The following is a 16,945-nucleotide window of genomic DNA, read 5'->3' as shown; positions in this document are numbered from 1 at the left end:
ATGGTACAATCTTGGCTCACTGAAATACTTGACCTTCCAGGCCCAAGCGATTCTCCCACCTCAGCCTGCTGAGTAGATGGGACTATAGGCATGCATCACCATGCCCGGCTAATTTTTGTATTTTTTGTAGAGATTAGTGTTTCACCATGTTAGCCAGGCTGGTCTCGAACTCCTGGGTTCAAGCAATCCTCCCACTTTGGCCTCCCAAAGTGCTAGGACTACAGGCATGAGCCACTGCCCTGGGCCTGCCATTCTTATCTCTCTTATCTCCTCTTTGGTGAAATGTCAGTTCAAGTTTTTTGCTGCTGATTTTCTGGTTAGACTATTTGCTCACTGCTGAGCTATATTGGCTTGCTAGAGGTGTTGTAACAAATTACCACAAATTTAGTGGCTTAAAATAATGCAAATATATCCTCTTACAGTTCTGGAATCCAAAAGTGAGAACTGAGTCATCCGAGGTGTTAAGATGTCAGCAGAGCTGGTTCCTTTTGGAAGTCCTAGCGTAGAATTCATTCCTTATCTCTTCCAGCTTGCTGGCATTCCATGGCTTGCTGGTATTGCATGGCTTGTGTCCTCATCACCCCAAACTCTGTCTCTGTGGTCACATTGCATTCTTTTCTGTAGTCAAATCTTCTTCTGCCTCCCTCTTGTCAGGACACTTGTGATTACATTTAAGGCCTACCTGGATAATCCAGGATAATCTCCCTGTCTTGAGACTCTTAATTTTATTTTATTTTATTTATTTATTTGAGATGGACTCTCACTCTGTTGCCTAGGCTGGAGTGCAGTGGCATGATCTCAGCTCACTGCAACCTCCGCCTCCTGGGTTCATGCCATTCTTCTGCCTCAGCCTCCCGAGTAGCTGGGACTACAGGCACCCACCACCGTGCCCGGCTAATTTTTTGTATTTTTAGTAGAGAAGGGTTTTCACCGTGTTAGCCAGGATGGTCTCGATCTCCTGACCATCTGCCTCAGCTCCCAAAGTGCTGGGATTACAGGCATCAGCCACTGCGCCCAGCCAAGATTCTGAATTTAATCACATTTGCAATGTTCAGTTTTGGCACATGAGGTAACTACAACAGCAATGTTGAGTAATTCTTTAATTACTGTTAAAAATTTAATTACTGTTTAATTACTGTTAAAAAATTCTTACATATTTATGTATGCCTAAATCATATAGTTTTAAGTTTTGCTTATTTTATTAACTTTATTAAAAAGGCCCCATGCCATATGCTGTTCTGGGAAACAACATACGGGGTTATTTTGATTAACAGAAGTTCCTAATAGTAGCATATTTTACATTATCGATCTTTTCCCTTATGGTTTGTGTTTTTGTGTTTTTTTTTTTTCTTGTGTAAGAAATCTTTTCCTAACTCAAAGTTACAAAGACATGGTCTTGTATTGCCAAACAAAATACCTGTAGCTTTGCCTTTCACTTTTGTGGTTTTATTTTTTTTATTTTGAAGTAATTTTAGACTCATAAAAATTGGAAAAAAAAAAAAAAAAAGTACCTCGAATTCTTACACTCTTCCCAAGCTTTCCTGAATGATAATGTCTACCCAACCATAATATAATGATCAAAACCGGCAAATTGACATTGGTATGATACTATTACCTTTAGATCTTATTCGGATTTCACCACTTTTTACATACATACTTTTTAACTTTAGTGCATAGTTGTATGTAACTTAACCTATGTATACATTTGTTTAACCACCAGCACAATCAGTATACTCCATTATACTATCCTTCCCTCAACCCTAACCCCTGGCAATCATTGATGTGTTCATTATGGTTTTATCATTTCAAGGTTGTTATACAAATGGGATAATACAGTATGTAACCTCTTTAACACTGGGTTGTTTTTTTTTTCACTCAGCATAATGCCCTTGAGATTCATCAGTGTTGTTGCATTTATCAATAGTTTGTTCCTTTCTATTGCTCAGTAGTATTCCATTATATAGGTGGATCATATTTTCTTTATCCATTCACCCATTGTCTTAGTCTGTGTTTCTGTTGCTTATAACAGAATGCCGGAAAATGGGTAATTTATTTTAAAAAAAGGAATTCATGTATTAAAGTTATGGAAGCTGAGAAGTCCAAGGTTGATGTGCCATATCCAGTGAGGACCTTCTTGTTGGTGGGAACCCTCTGTTGAATCCCAAAGCCGTGCAGGTCTCACATGGTGAGGGGACTGAGTATGCTAGCTTAGATCTCCCTTCCTCTTCTTATAAAGCCACCAGTCCCACTTCTAAGATAACCCATCAACCCATGAATGGATTAGCCCATTTATGAGGGTAGAGCCCTCATGACCCAGTCACATTTTAAGGGCCCTGTCTTTCAATACTCTCACATTGGGATGAAATTTCAACATGAGGTTTGGACAGGGCAAATGTTTAAACTATAGCACCCATTGAGTAGCATTTGGGTTGTTTACAGCTTTTGCCTATCACAAATAAACCTACTAGGAACATTCATATACAGGTCTATGAATGAACGTAAGATGTATCTCTCTGGGATACATATACAGGAGTAGGATTGCTAGGTCATATGATAATTGTATATTTAACTTTATAAGAAAATGCCAAACCTAAGAAACTGCCAAATTGTTTTCCAGAGTGGTAGTAGCATTTTACCTTCCCACCAGGTATATATGAATAATTCAGTTTCTCCAAATCCTCAGCATTTAATATTATCACAATATTTTATGTATTTTGTTATTTATTTATTATTTCTGTTTTAGCCATTCAAGTGAGTGTGTACTGATGTCTTATTGTGGTTTTACGTTTTCCTAATGAGTAATGCTAGCCAACATCTTTTCATGTGCTTATTTGCCATCCTGATTTCCTCTTAGGTGAAGTGTCAGTTTAAGTCCTTTTGTCCAGTTGAATTGATTGCTTTCTTACTGCAGAGTTTCGAGAGCTCTTTATATATTCTGGATACAAGTCCTTTGTCAGATATGTGACTTGCAAATATTTTCTCCTAGTCTGTGGCTTGTCTTTTTATTCTTTTTAGCGATGTCTTTTGCAGAGCAAGTCTTTTTGATTTTGAGGAAGGCCAGTTTATCACATTTTTAATGGATATGCTTTTGGTTTCATGTCTAAGAATCCTAGAGCAAGAAGATTTTCCCCTGTTTTCTTCTAAACGGTTTATAGTTGTATGCTTTACATTTAGATCTGTGATTCACTTTGAGTTAATTTTTGAATAAGATAGGGCCAGGTGAGGAGGGGGCGAGGCACCAGCTCACTAGCGCAGGACAGGGAGCGCTGACAGGGCTACCTCCCAGTCTCAGCAATACCAAGTGGGCAGGTATTGCAGGTTCCTTTTGTATTGTTTACCTGGAGCACAGAGATTAATTAAAGGGTTTTTTTCCTATAGGGCTGCCTTTTTTCCAGTTCTAGAGAGGACTGGCCACAGAGTATAGGATTTCCTTAAGACTTTATGTTTCTAAGTTGTGAGCTGTTCTAGTACCTACGCTATGAGGCAAAACAAAAAAACAAAAACAAAAACAAAAACACATCCAGAGAACTCACAGCTTGGTCTTCCCTCAGTCCCGAGGTAGCCAGTACACCTTCTTTTATCCATCTTTCAGAGTCTTCAGATAATTAAATATTTTGTCCATGGTTTTCCATTGTAATTAGTGAGAGGAATGTGTTTCCTCTGTTTTTTCTGGACCTGGAAACTCATATTTAATCCTTTAATTCACAAGGAATTAATTTTTCTGTATGCTGAGAGTTAGGGATCCAAGTTCACTTTTCAATATATATATAATCAGTTGTTTCATTGCCAATTTGCAAGTAGCTCATTCCCCTTCCCACCCCAATGATCTAAAAAGACAGCTCTGATACCTGGTAAGATCAGGCCCCTCACCTTATTCTCCCTCAGAAATACCTTGGCATTCTTGTGGACATTTGTTCTCCCATAGAAACTTATGATTCTGCTTGTCAAGTACAATAAAAAAACATGTTGGGATTTTTATTAGAAATGCATTGAATCTGCAAATCAGTTTGGAAGAGAATGAACATCTTTACATTGTTGAGATTTCCAATCCATTAACATGATATGTTTCTTATTTTATTTAGGCTTTCTTTAATACTCCTGCACATCTCTTGTTTGATTTATTCCTACTTGCTTTAATTTTTCATGAGCCTATTAAAAGAGCCCATTGAAGAATTATTGGCACCAATGCAAGAGCTCTGTAAAGTGACTGGGCACAGACTAAAATATACAAAAATCCAAAACTTGCTGATAATATAATTTGGCAACAATTAATTTGAACACATAATGGAAAATAAAAGCTCCCATTCACATCACAATATAAAAGACCCAGTAATGAACCTAACTTGAGAGATACAATTGGCAGTAAGCACTTGGAGCCAACATTACAGACCAAGGAATAATATCCTTAAGATAAAACAGTATCACAAATTAATAAGGACAGCACAGACCTCCCAAGAGGAAAGTGAGTAAAAGGTTGGAATAGAATAATCACACAAGAAGTAATAGAAATGAATAGTAAACCACAAAAATAAGGCAATGGGAAAAATAACAAGACTTTCACCCATAGGTCTGGCAAATATTTGCTTTTTGCTTCACAGTGTTGACAAGGGAGAGAAAACATCTACCTCTTATACTGCTGATGGGAGTATAAATGTGCATGTTTCTGTAGGACACTTGGCCATGTGTACTGGTCAATTCTATTTCAGGACATTTGTTCTAAGGAAGTCATCAGACTAGCACGTCTCACTTTTCTCATCTGCAAAATGGGGCTAATCGTGCATTCATCATAGTGTAATGATGAGCATTAATGAAACAATTCCTTTAGGGCTGCTAATCTATATGATGCTTTAGGGAAATACAAAAAAAGTCACCCTCACTCTGCTTATAAATTGCTTCTTTTCCAGGCAAATGTCCAGGGGCTTGGCAAATGGATAGGGTGTTTGTGCAAAGAAAAAGGCCGTGCCTCTTCCTCCAGGCTACTCTTCTTGTAGAGTGAAGAGTGGGCTTGATTTAAGCACACACTTCACACCCTGGCTAGCACCTTTGCTAAGGACACATATACGATGACCCTGAATCCAAGTAAAGTTTTTAGCAAAATGTCTGGCATTTGATCATTAAATATTACATATTACTGTGTTCAAGGGCATTTAATACAGTGATATTAATAAGGGTGACAATTTGAAAACTATCTAAATGTACAGAAATATGGGACTGGTTACATTAATTTGGCATACTCATATAATGGAGCTGTTTTAATTCATGTTTTAAACCACTATTGAATGGTATTGGGAAATTTTCAAATCATATTAAGTTTGAAACATCAAGATCCAAACTGGATAGTGAGGGTAACTCCAATTTAATAAAAATCCCAGTATATTTACGTAGATATGTATGTATATATGTTATTTATATATATTATATATATATGTATTACATATGCAACAAAAAGTTGACAGTGGTTCACACTGGTTGGGGAGTGAGAGGTATTTTTTGTTTTATTTTACCCTTGCTCGTGGTTTCACGAATTGTCTGGAATGTGTATACTTACTCTTACAAGCAGTAAAAGGTCATTTAAGAAGTCTCTTCTGTCCCCAACCTGTCTCCCCTGTCTGTGGCCCTGGTCATGGAGAGGGTAAGGACATCCTGGAAGGCAGGTTTTTTCCTTGCTTGCTTGCTTGCTTGCTTGCTTGCTTGCTTTCTTTCTTTCTTCTTTCTTTCTTTCCTTTTCTTTCTTTTCTTTCTTTTTCTTTTTCTTTCTTTCCTTCCTTCCTTCTTTCTTTCTTTCTTTTCTTCTTTCTTCTTTCTTTCTTTTTTTTTTTTAGGATCTTCCTCTGTTGCCCAGGCTGGGGTGCAGTGGCGCAATCACAGCTCACTTCAGCCTTTAACCCCTGGGTTCAAGGATCCTCTCACCTCAGCCTCCCGAGGAGCTGGGACTACAGGTGTGAGCCACCATGCCTGGCCCTGTCAGGTGCTCTTCGAGGGCAGTGTCCCGGAGGGCAACTGCGGCCCTGGAGGTAGCGGGCGATGATTTGTTTAACCTGGCTCCAAGCCCTCTTTAATCTCCCCCAGCCTAAGTGAGTTGCCTGGGAGCCAACGGGGCCACTCTGCACATTCCCACATCAGAAAGAGTGCTGTGCTTTTCAGCAGGCCCAGGCGAAGTCTCCAACTCCAGGAAAGCCGAGTGTCGGTGGAGTACCACCCTGCGCTGGGCGCAAGCGAAGAGGGGTGGGACTGCATGCAGGGGGCCCAGCTTGGCCCCCTCCCACTCTCCTCTGGGTTCTTTTGATGTCGTAAGAAGAGGGGAAAACTAAACGGCAACCCAACCATCTTATTTATTTAGGAACCAGGTGTCTGTGTCTTGCTTTAGGAACTCCTTGAGAAATGCACCGAGAAAAAAAGTGGACAAAATCCATCCATGCAACAATCTCATCGTTAGATCTCTATAAGAGCTAGTCCCCTTGATAGACAAAAACGGAATACCCTCCCTTGGGCATAGGGGAGACAGGTCTTGGGAGGAACAAACGCCTGGACTGAGGTGGCTGCCTGGGTGACATCCCCCTTGCCCACTTTCCTCATCTGCAAAATGGGGCCAATCACGCCTTCATCATAGTGTGGTGACGAGGATTAATGAGACAATTCCCTTTGCTAAACTATATGACGCTTTAGGGAAATACAAAAAAGGCACTTCTTCCTTAGGGTCCTCTTATTTTAATCTCCGTGATACTCTCTCAGAGGAAAGCAAATGGAGGAGTTTGTATTGGACTGACCCAAGGAGCAATTTCCCTACAATCAATGGGTGGGTTGGAATAATGGTCGGTCTCAAATGAGGGGATTGTAATGGAAAAGTTAAATTCTTTGTGATTTCATCAGTACAGAGCAGGTCTAGCCAGCAGGCAATAGAACAAAGAGATTTGCACAGGACATTCTGGAATCAGACCAGCTTGGTTCACATCTTCTCAACTTAGTAGCTGTGTGACACCTAACCTATCTGCTTCTGCATTCTATTCTGTGAAATGGGCAAATAGAGTCTACCTAGCACTGACACTGATATAAGAGTGACATGCACTTCTGCTCATCATACAGTGCTAGGGCAGGGTCAGCCCTGGGGTAGGGGGCAATCAGTGGGGTCTGCTTGCTCTGGGGCAAAATGCTGTCTTCCTCCCCACCACCCACAGTGAGTTCCCCGCACCTTCATCCCAGTGCTTCTTATTGGAAGCACGCCCATCTCAGATGTGACCTCTGGGGGCTCAAGATGCAGACTTGCTGAAAGTTCTTTGTAGATTCTGGATATTAGCCCTTTGTCAGATGGATAGATTGTAAAAATTTTCTCCCATTCTTTAGGTTGCCTGTTCACTCTGATGGTAGTTTCTTTTGCTGTGCAGAAGCTCCTTAGTTTAATTAGATCCCGTTTGTCTATTTTGGCTTTTGTTGCTATTGCTTTCGCTGTTTTAGTCATGAAGTCCTTGCCCATGCCTATGTCCTGAATGGTATTGCCTAGGTTTTCTTCTAAGGTTTTTATGGTTTTAGGTCTAACATTTAAGTTTTTAATCCATCTTGAATTAATTTTTGTATAAGGTGTAAGGAAGGGATCCAGTTCCAGCTTTCTACTTATGGCTAGCCAGTTTTCCCAGCACCATTTATTAAATAAGGAATCCTTTCCCCATTTTTTGTTTTTGTCAGGTTTGTCAAAGATCAGATGGCTGTAGATGTGTGGTATTATTTCTGAGGGCTCTGTTCTCTTCCATTGGTCTATATCTCTGTTTTAGTACCAGTACCATGCTGTTTTCTTTACTGTAGCCTTGTAGTATAGTTTGAAGTCAGGTAGCGTGATGCCTCCAGCTTTGTTCTTTTGACTTAGGATTGTCTTGGCAATGCATGCTCTTTTTTGGTTCCATATGAACTTTAAAGCAGTTTTTTCCAATTCTGTGAAGAAAGTCATTGGTAGCTTGATGGGGATGGCATTGAATCTACAAATTACTGTGGGTAGTATGGCCATTTATACAATATTGATTCTTCCTATCCATGAGCATAGAATGTTCTTCCATTTGTTTGTGTCCTCTATTATTTCATTAAGCAGTGGTTTGTAGTTCTCCTTGAAGAGGTCCTTCACATCCCTTGCAAGTTGGATTCCTAGGTATTTTATTCTCTTTGAAGCAGTCGTGAATGTCAGTTCACTCATGATTTGGCTCTCTGTTGTTGGTGTATAGGAATGCTTGTGATTTTTGCACATTGATTTTGTATCCTGAGAATTTGATGAAGTTGCTTATCAGCTTAAGGAGATTTTGGGCTGAGATGATGGGATTTTCTAAATATATAATCATGTCATCTGCAAACAGGGACAATTTGACTTTCTCTTTTCCTAATTGAATACCCTTTATTTATTTCTCCTGCCTGATTGCCCTGGCCAGAACTTCCAACACCAGACGTGGAAAGGAGCAACCAGTACCAGCCACTGCAAAAACATGCCAAATTGTGCAGATCATCAATGCTAGGAAGAAACTGCATCAATTAATGAGCAAAATAACCAACTAACATCATAATGACAGGGTCAAATTCACACATAACAATATTAACCTTAAATGTAAATGGGCTAAATGCTCCAATTAAAAGACACAGACTGACAAATTGGATAAAGAGTCAAGATCCATCAGTGTGCTGTATTCAGGAGACCCATCCCACATGCAGAGACACACATAGGCTCAAAATAAAGGGATGGAGGAAGATCTACCAAGCACACGGAAAACAAAACAAACAAACAAAACAAAACAAGAAAAAAACCAGGGCTTGCAATCCTACTCTCTGATAAAACAGACTTTAAACTAACAAAGATCAAAAGAGACAGAGAAGGCCGTTACATAATGGTAAAGGGATCAATTCAACAAGAAGAGCTACCAATCCTAAATATATATGCACCCAATACAGGAGCACCCAGATTCGTAAAGCAAGTCCTTAGAGACCTACAAAGAGACTTAGACTCCCACACAATAATAATGGGAGATTTTAACACCCCATCATCAACATTAGACAGATCAATGAGACAGAAAATTGACAAGGATATCCAGGAACTGAACTCAGCTCTGCACCAGGCAGACCTAATAGACATCTACAGAACTCTTCACCCCAAATCAACAGAATATGCATTCTTCTCAGCACCACATCACACTTATTCCAAAATTGACCACATAGTTTGAAGTAAAGCACGCCTCAGCAAATGTAAAAGAACAGAAATTATAACAAACTGTCTCTGAGACCACAGTGCAATCAAACTAAAACTCAGGATTGAGAAACTCACTCAAAACTGTTCAACTACATGGAAACTAAACAAACTGCTCCTGAATGACTACAGGCTACATAACGAAATGAAGGTAGAAATAAAGATGTTCTTTGAAACCAATAAGAACAAAGATACAACATACCAGAATCTCTGGGACACATTTAAAGCAGTGTGTAGAGGGAAATTTATAGCACTAAATGCCCACAAGAGAAAGCAGGAAAGATCAAAAATGACACCCTAACTTCACAATTAAAAGAACTAGAGAAGCAAGAGCAAACACATTCAAAAACTAGCAGAAGGCAAGAAATAACTAAGATCAGAGCAGAACTGAAGGAGATAGAGACACAAAAAACCCTTCAAAAAAATCAATGAATCCGGAAGCTGGTTTTTTGAAAAGATCAACAAAATGGATAGACTGCTAGCAAGACTAATAAAGAAGAAAAGAGAGAAGAATCAAATAGATGTGTTAAAAATTGATAAAGGGGATATCACCACTGATCCCACAGAAATACGAACTACCATCAGAGAATACCATAAACACCTCTATGCAAATAAACTAGAACATCTAGAAGAAATGAATAAATTCCTGGGCACATATACCCTTCCAAGACTAAATCAGGAAGAAGCTGAATCCCTGAATAGACCAATAACAGGCTCTGAAATTGAGGCAATAATTAATAGCCTACCAACCAAAAAAAGTCCAGGACCAGATGGATTCACAGCCGAATTCTACCAGAGGTACAAAGAGGAGCTGGTACCATTCCTTCTGAAACTATTCCAATGAATAGAAAAAGAGGGAATCCTCCCTAACTCATTTTATGAGGCCAGCGTCATCCTGATACCAAAGCCTGGCAGAGACATAACAAAAAAAGAGAATTTTAGACCAATATCCCTGATGAGCATCGATGCAAAAAACCTCAATAAAATACTGGCAAACCGAATCCAGCGGCACATCAAAAAGCTTATCCATCGTGATCACATGGGCTTCATCCCTGGGATGCAAGGCTGGTTCAACATATGCAAATCAATAAACGTAACCCATCATATAAACAGAACCAATGACAAAAACCCCATGATTATCTCAATAGATGCAGTAAAGGCCTTCGACAAAATTCAACAACGCCTCATGTTAAAAACTCTCAATAAACTAGGTATGGATGGGACATATCTCAAAATAATAAGACTTATTTATGACAAACCCACAGCCAATATCATACTGAATGGGCAAAAACTGGAAGCATTCCCTTTGAAAACTGGCACAAGACAGGGATGCCCTCTCTCACCACTCCTATTGTACTTTATGTTCTACAGTTTAACTGCCATCTCCTTACAAAGAAATTCACTATGGACAGCTTCCTTTGAAGGCATTTTTCTCTAGTGAAATCTTGGGGCCAACAGTTCAAGCTTTCTTGGCCTCTTTCTTTTTCCAAAGGGACCTCTTCTTTTTACTGGGATTTATGTCTGGCATATTTCCCATGTAAATAAAGTGGCTTTGCTATTATAAAACAGGAAGGCAGCCCGCTCACAGAGACCACCTGAGTGATGTATAACAGGGCACAGAGTCGTTGGGTGTGACTTTTTCAACAATATGCACTTCTTATAGCAGATGCACAGCCCGGGCTATGTGAGGATCTCTCCACAAGAGAGTCGATTGCAAATGGGGGGAAATGAACTGAGTCTGGCTATTTATTTTCTGGGTGGAGCCATCACAGGAAGACAGCCTGTCCCCAAGCCTCCACTTTTGGCTGCTAGGAGTGATCTACAACTATTTCAACAAGATAAATGATTGTATGGGAGTCTGACTTGTTTGTTATGGAACTTGGTGTCTCAAACCTTGGGCACATTGGATAGTAGCACCTATTTGATGTAGCAACTTACTATCAGCAGACTCTTCTGGGTGCCTTACAGACATGACCCACCCATTTAATCTGAGTTTTCCTAATTGCTGAAATTGGAGTGCCTACCCTGCCCACTGGGCAAAAAGACTCCATGTAATTAATTGCAGGAGAACCCCGGACACCCACAATGGTGGGGAATTCTCCCTTCATTGAAGATGCACTTGTAACTCCTTTGCGAGGATCTTGCCTCTTCTTCAGCTCATATCCACAGAATTAACTCCAAGAATTAAGTAGGACTTGAGTGATAAAGCTAAAACGCTCAAGGCTTCAATGTTACACTTGGTGCCAAAATTAAACCACAAATCTCTTTATGACAAAGTATGTGGTAAACAAGATGAAACCTGACCCTGGAGGCTGCAGTGTAAAGGATACAAGAAGGATTTCTGGTGTAAAGATGATAGCTGCATGCTTTGCTCTAAGTCCACAAATGTGAGAGAACAAAAAGAAAAGTTCATATACACACACAAAGGTATGCTGGAAGTAAGAAGAGAAACTCTCAGTGGACCTGAAACTGTGAAAAATAACTGAAATACAAAAATACAGAAAACAGACAGGAGCAAGAGAGATGTGGGGAAATTGTGCCAAGAAAAGTGGTGGCTTGAGTACTTTTCTTCCTTTAACTTTTATGTTTACTGTCCAAGTTTTGCATAATTAGTATGTGTATGCTTTATGATGAAAAAAATAAGTTTTATTCCTGAAATAGGCTGGGTAAATACACAAAGAAAGGGAAGGGAAGGGAAGGAAAGGGAAGGGAAGGGAAGGGAAGGGAAGGGAAGGGAAGGGAAGGGAAGGGAAGGGAAGGGAAGGGAAGGGAAGGGAAGGGAAGGGAAGGGAAGGGAAGGGAAGGGGCAAATCAGAAGTCAGACTTGCTGGGTACTAGGCCCAGCTCTGCCCCAGACTCCCTGCTAGCCTTGACCTTAGCCCTGCCCCTCTTAGGGCCTCCATTTTCTCATCTGTAAAAGAAGGCAGGCAAACTGGGCCATCTTTAGAGTAAGGTCTTGCTCAGAGTTCAGATCACTTGGGTGTGGGAGGAGGGAGTTATGGGGAGCTTTTGTCCTGTGTCTGGGCAAGAGATTAGAAGGTGGTTTGAAAATACTTAAGAATAACTTTAACCAAGGAGGTGAAAAGTTTTTCATACTGAAAACTATAAGACATTGATGAAAGAAATTGAGGAAGACACAAATAAGTGGAAAAATAGCCCATGTTCATGAGTTGGAAGAATTAATATTGTTAGACTGTCCATACTACCCAAAGTGACCCACAGATTCAGTGCAATCTCTATCAAAATCCTAACAGCATTTTCCACACAAATAGAAAAAGCAATTCTAAAATCCCTATGGAGCTATAAAAAAAAAAAGAAAAAAAGAAAAAGAAAAAAAAAACCTGAATAGCCAAAGCAATCCTGGGAAAGAAGAACAAAGCTGGAGGCACCACACTCCCTAATTTCAAAGTATACTAAAAGCTATAGAAATCAAAACAGCATGGTCCTGGCACAAAAACAGACATAGACTATTCATGACTTGAGAGCCCAGAAATAAATCCACCCATAGACAGTCAACTAATATTTGACAAGGGTGCCAAGAATACACAATGAGGAAAGGATAGTCTCGTCAATAAATGGTGTTGAAAAAACTGAATGTCCATATGCAGAGAAAAAAACTGGACCACAATTTACATCACTCACAAAACTTAATTCAAAATGGATTAAAGACCTAAATGTAAGACCTGAAACTATAAAATTCCCAGAATAAAACATAAGAGAAAAGCTCTTTCACACTGGTCTTGCCAAGGTTTTTTTTTTTTTTTTTTGGATATGACATCAAAAGCACAAACAACAAAAGCAAAAATAGACAAGGACTACATTGAGCTAAAAGGCTTCTGCACAGCAAAGGGAACGACAAAATGTACAGGCAACCTATGGAATGGGAGAAAATATTTGCAAACCATATATCTGATAATGGATTAATACCCAACATATATGGAACACATACAACTCAATAGCAAAAATAAATACTCTCACAAATAATCTGATTTTAAAATGAGTTAAAAAAAAAAACTTGAATAGACATTTTTCCAAAGAAGACATACAAATGCCCCATAGGTGCATAAAAAGGTGCTCAACATCACTAATCATAAGGGAAATGCAAATCAAAGCCAAAATGAAATATCACCTCATACCTGTTATGATGGTATTATCAGAAAGACAAGAGATAATAAGTGTTGGCAAGGATGTGGAGAAAAGAGAACCCTTGTGCACTGTTTGTCTGAATGTAAATTGGTACAGCCACTATGGAAAATAGTATCGAGGCTTCTTAAATTAAAAATAGAATCACCATATGATCGAACACTTCTACTTCTGGGTATAGATCAAAAGGAAGGAATTCAGTACCTCAAAGAAATATCTGCACTCCCATATTCATTTCAGCATTATTCACAGTAGCCAAGAAGGGAAAAAACGAAATGTCTGTCGACAGAAGAATGGATTTTTAAAAATGTGAAACACACACATACACACACCATACACACACAGAGAGAGAATATTGTTCAGACGTTTAAAAAGGAAATCCTGTTATTTGGAACAATATGGATGAAACTTGATGGCATTATACTAAGTGCAATAAGTCAGACAGAGAAAGATAACTGTTGCATAATCTCACTCGTATGTGGAATCCAAAAAAGCCAGATTCATAGAAACTGAGAGTAGAATGGTGGTGATGGGGGCTGGTTGGTGGAGGAATTGAACAGATGTTGGTCAAAGGGTACAAACTTTCAGTTTGAAGATGGATTAACTTCTAGGGATCTAATGTATATCTTGGTGACTATAGTTACTAATATTATATTATATACTTGAAATTTGATTAGAGAACAGATTTTTTTTTTTTTTTTTTTGAAATGGAGTCTCGCTCTTTTGCCCAGGCTGGAGTGCAGTGGTGCAATCTCGGCTCGCTGCAACCTCTGCCTCCCAGGTTCAAGCGATTCTCCTGCTTCAGCCTCCTGAGTAGCTGGGATTACAGGCGCGTACCACTACGCCCAGCTAATTTTTGTATTTTTAGTAGAGACGGAGTTTCACCATGTTGGTCAGGCTGGTCTCAAACTCCTAACCTAATGATCCACTCGCTTCAGCCTCCCAAAGTGAGCCACTGTGCCTGGCCACAGAATAGATCCTAAAAGTTCTCACCACACACACACCACACACACACACACACACACACAAAATGTGAGGCAATGGGTGTGTTAACCACTTTGATTGTAGTAATAATTTTACAATATATATGTTATCAAATCATCATGTTGTACATCTTAAATTTATACAATTTTAGTTGGCAATTATACTCAGTAAAGCTGGAAAAATTGAAAAAACAAAGAATAAATACAAATGGTTAATAAATACAGGTGAAAAGCAAAAGAAAAAAGTGGTTTGTTTCACTTCCATAATTGTTGTTATTATTGAATTTGCTTCTAAGTTTTATTGTTTTCTTGTGTAAATGTCTCTAGAGTCCCATATAGAACTTCTGCTCTGACACGGCGTCCTCTCCAAGCCTGGTGACCTGGGCTGGAAAAGCCCATCAGAAGTCCCAAGACCCCTGGGATTCTTTTGTTTAATCATGGATCAAGTGAGAGTTTTTCTGTACCTCATCAAACCCTGACAGCTTTCTAGAATCAAAGCTATCTCCCAAGTAGAAGAAGCCCCAAATTCACATGAAAGTGAAGGTGAACAAGCAATACCATTTCACTCTCTTCCTTCTTTTCTCCCTCTCTCTTCTTTTTTTGTTTTTTCCAACAAAACTTTTTTAATATTTTCATTACACAAATAGTACATATCATTGTAGATAAATCAGAAAGTAAAGATTTGAATATATCTGTACAAGGTAATAATATGCAGCTGTTGAAAAGCATATTTTTTAAAAAACATAAGGTAGATCTATGCATATTGACATTGAAAGATGTTCATGACATACTATTTAGTGAAAAAAAGCAGGTTGGTTACAGCACAGTGTATACAGTGTGATCCTATTTATATTAAAATATACACATACATATATGTTTATGTGTGCATACAAATGTCTGGAAAATATATATACCAACCTGTTCAGAGTGGTCCTCTCTGGGGAATGGGGTGGTCAGAGGGAAAGCCTCTATATACTTTGTCGGATTTGAATTTTTACAACAAGCCTATATTATTCTTATAATTAAAAAATATTCTAAGAAAGTAAAAGAAAAACTAAAGATAAGAAAAGAGCCAGTATGGATATTTCTATGTTGAAATAAAAAGAAAATATCAATAAGCCAAAAAAAGTAAAAAAGGCAATGCATAATCTCCATTCCCTCTCAAGGCAATCATTGTTAATATTGTGCTGCATGACTCAATCTGTTTTTATCTATGTAATATATACACCATTTGTATTTACATAAAATAAATTACATTATACATACAATTTTCTTGTAACTTGTGTTTCTCACCTAATGATATCTCAGAACACCTTTCCAAGTTGATGAGAAGACACCTATCTTATTATTTTAAATAAATGTATATTTACTTGTTTCCTTTTTATGCCCTTATTAAAAACAAGACTACTGCAAACATCCCTGACCAGTTATATCTTTCCACACATTGTGTCTGTAGGATAAGTTTTTTAAAATGACACTGCTGAGCACAAAGATGTGCAATATTTGTTAAGGCTTTTACTCCATGACACCAAGTTGCCTTCCAGAAAGGCCTTGCAACTGCTCCCTCCCATAGCCATGTGTGGGCAGGCCTGATCTCTGCCTCATCTGTCCCCTCCATGAGTTAGCTCTCTTTGAAATTTTTGTTCATTCGGTAGTTGAAAACAATATAATCTCTGTGTGGTTTTAATTAGCATTCCCTTGATTACTACTAAGGCTGAACATTTCTTAATGTTCCTAGTAATCTGTTTGTCTTTTCATGAATTACTTGTTCATGTATTTTTCCTATCTTCCCACTGGAGCATTTGTCTTTTTCCTATTGATTTGTAAAAACTGCCTATATATTAAGGATATTAGTCACTGTCTTTCAGATGTGTGGTCATTTTCCAAGTACGTTATTTTGGTTTTTAACTTTATCAATACCTTTTTTTTTCTTTTAATGCACAAAAGATTGTAAATTTTGAGTCAAATTTATCAGTCTCTTTCCTTTATAGTTTCTGTGCTTGGTATTATATTTGGAATATCCTCCCTCCAAGCCTATACAAATAGGTACCAATATTTTCTTCTAGTATGACATTGCACTCTTCAATCCACCGGGATGTAATTTGAGTGCATGGTGCAAGGTGGAAGTTTCAATGTCCTTTTTAGAAATGGCTAGCTAGCTGTCCCACCAATCTCACTGATGGTCCCTTCACTTCGGTTCTGTTGGGAATGCTATCTTTATCCCATCTACTGAACAACTCTTGCACTGGGGTGTGTTGCAGGACTTGCTCTCCTGTTTCTACCATTTGGTTAAGACTAGAGGTTTGGAGACAGCTGTTGGGTTTCTCCATAGCTGTGTGAGTCACAGTGGCCCTAAGTGTGTGCACTGGGGGTGGAGAGGTAGCTATAGAAGACAGGCTCCGAGGGTGTTGAATGTACAGCCATACATCCAGAAATGAACTTCTCCAAATATAGCTCACCCTGGTACACTTCCAAACCTCCAAAGTGCTAGCCATTGCCCAGCTAGCCTCCAAAGCCCGCAGAGACAAAAACTCTCTCCTCTGGCTGGCGCTGGAAGCCTCTAGGTGGCACTGCGGAGCCGTTCTGTGCCGCCTGGAGGGCACAG

Source organism: Rhinopithecus roxellana, chromosome 7 (genome assembly GCF_007565055.1).
Source record: "Rhinopithecus roxellana isolate Shanxi Qingling chromosome 7, ASM756505v1, whole genome shotgun sequence".
Taxonomy (NCBI): Eukaryota; Metazoa; Chordata; class Mammalia; order Primates; family Cercopithecidae; genus Rhinopithecus; species Rhinopithecus roxellana.
Note: the sequence above shows the minus strand (reverse complement) of the source record.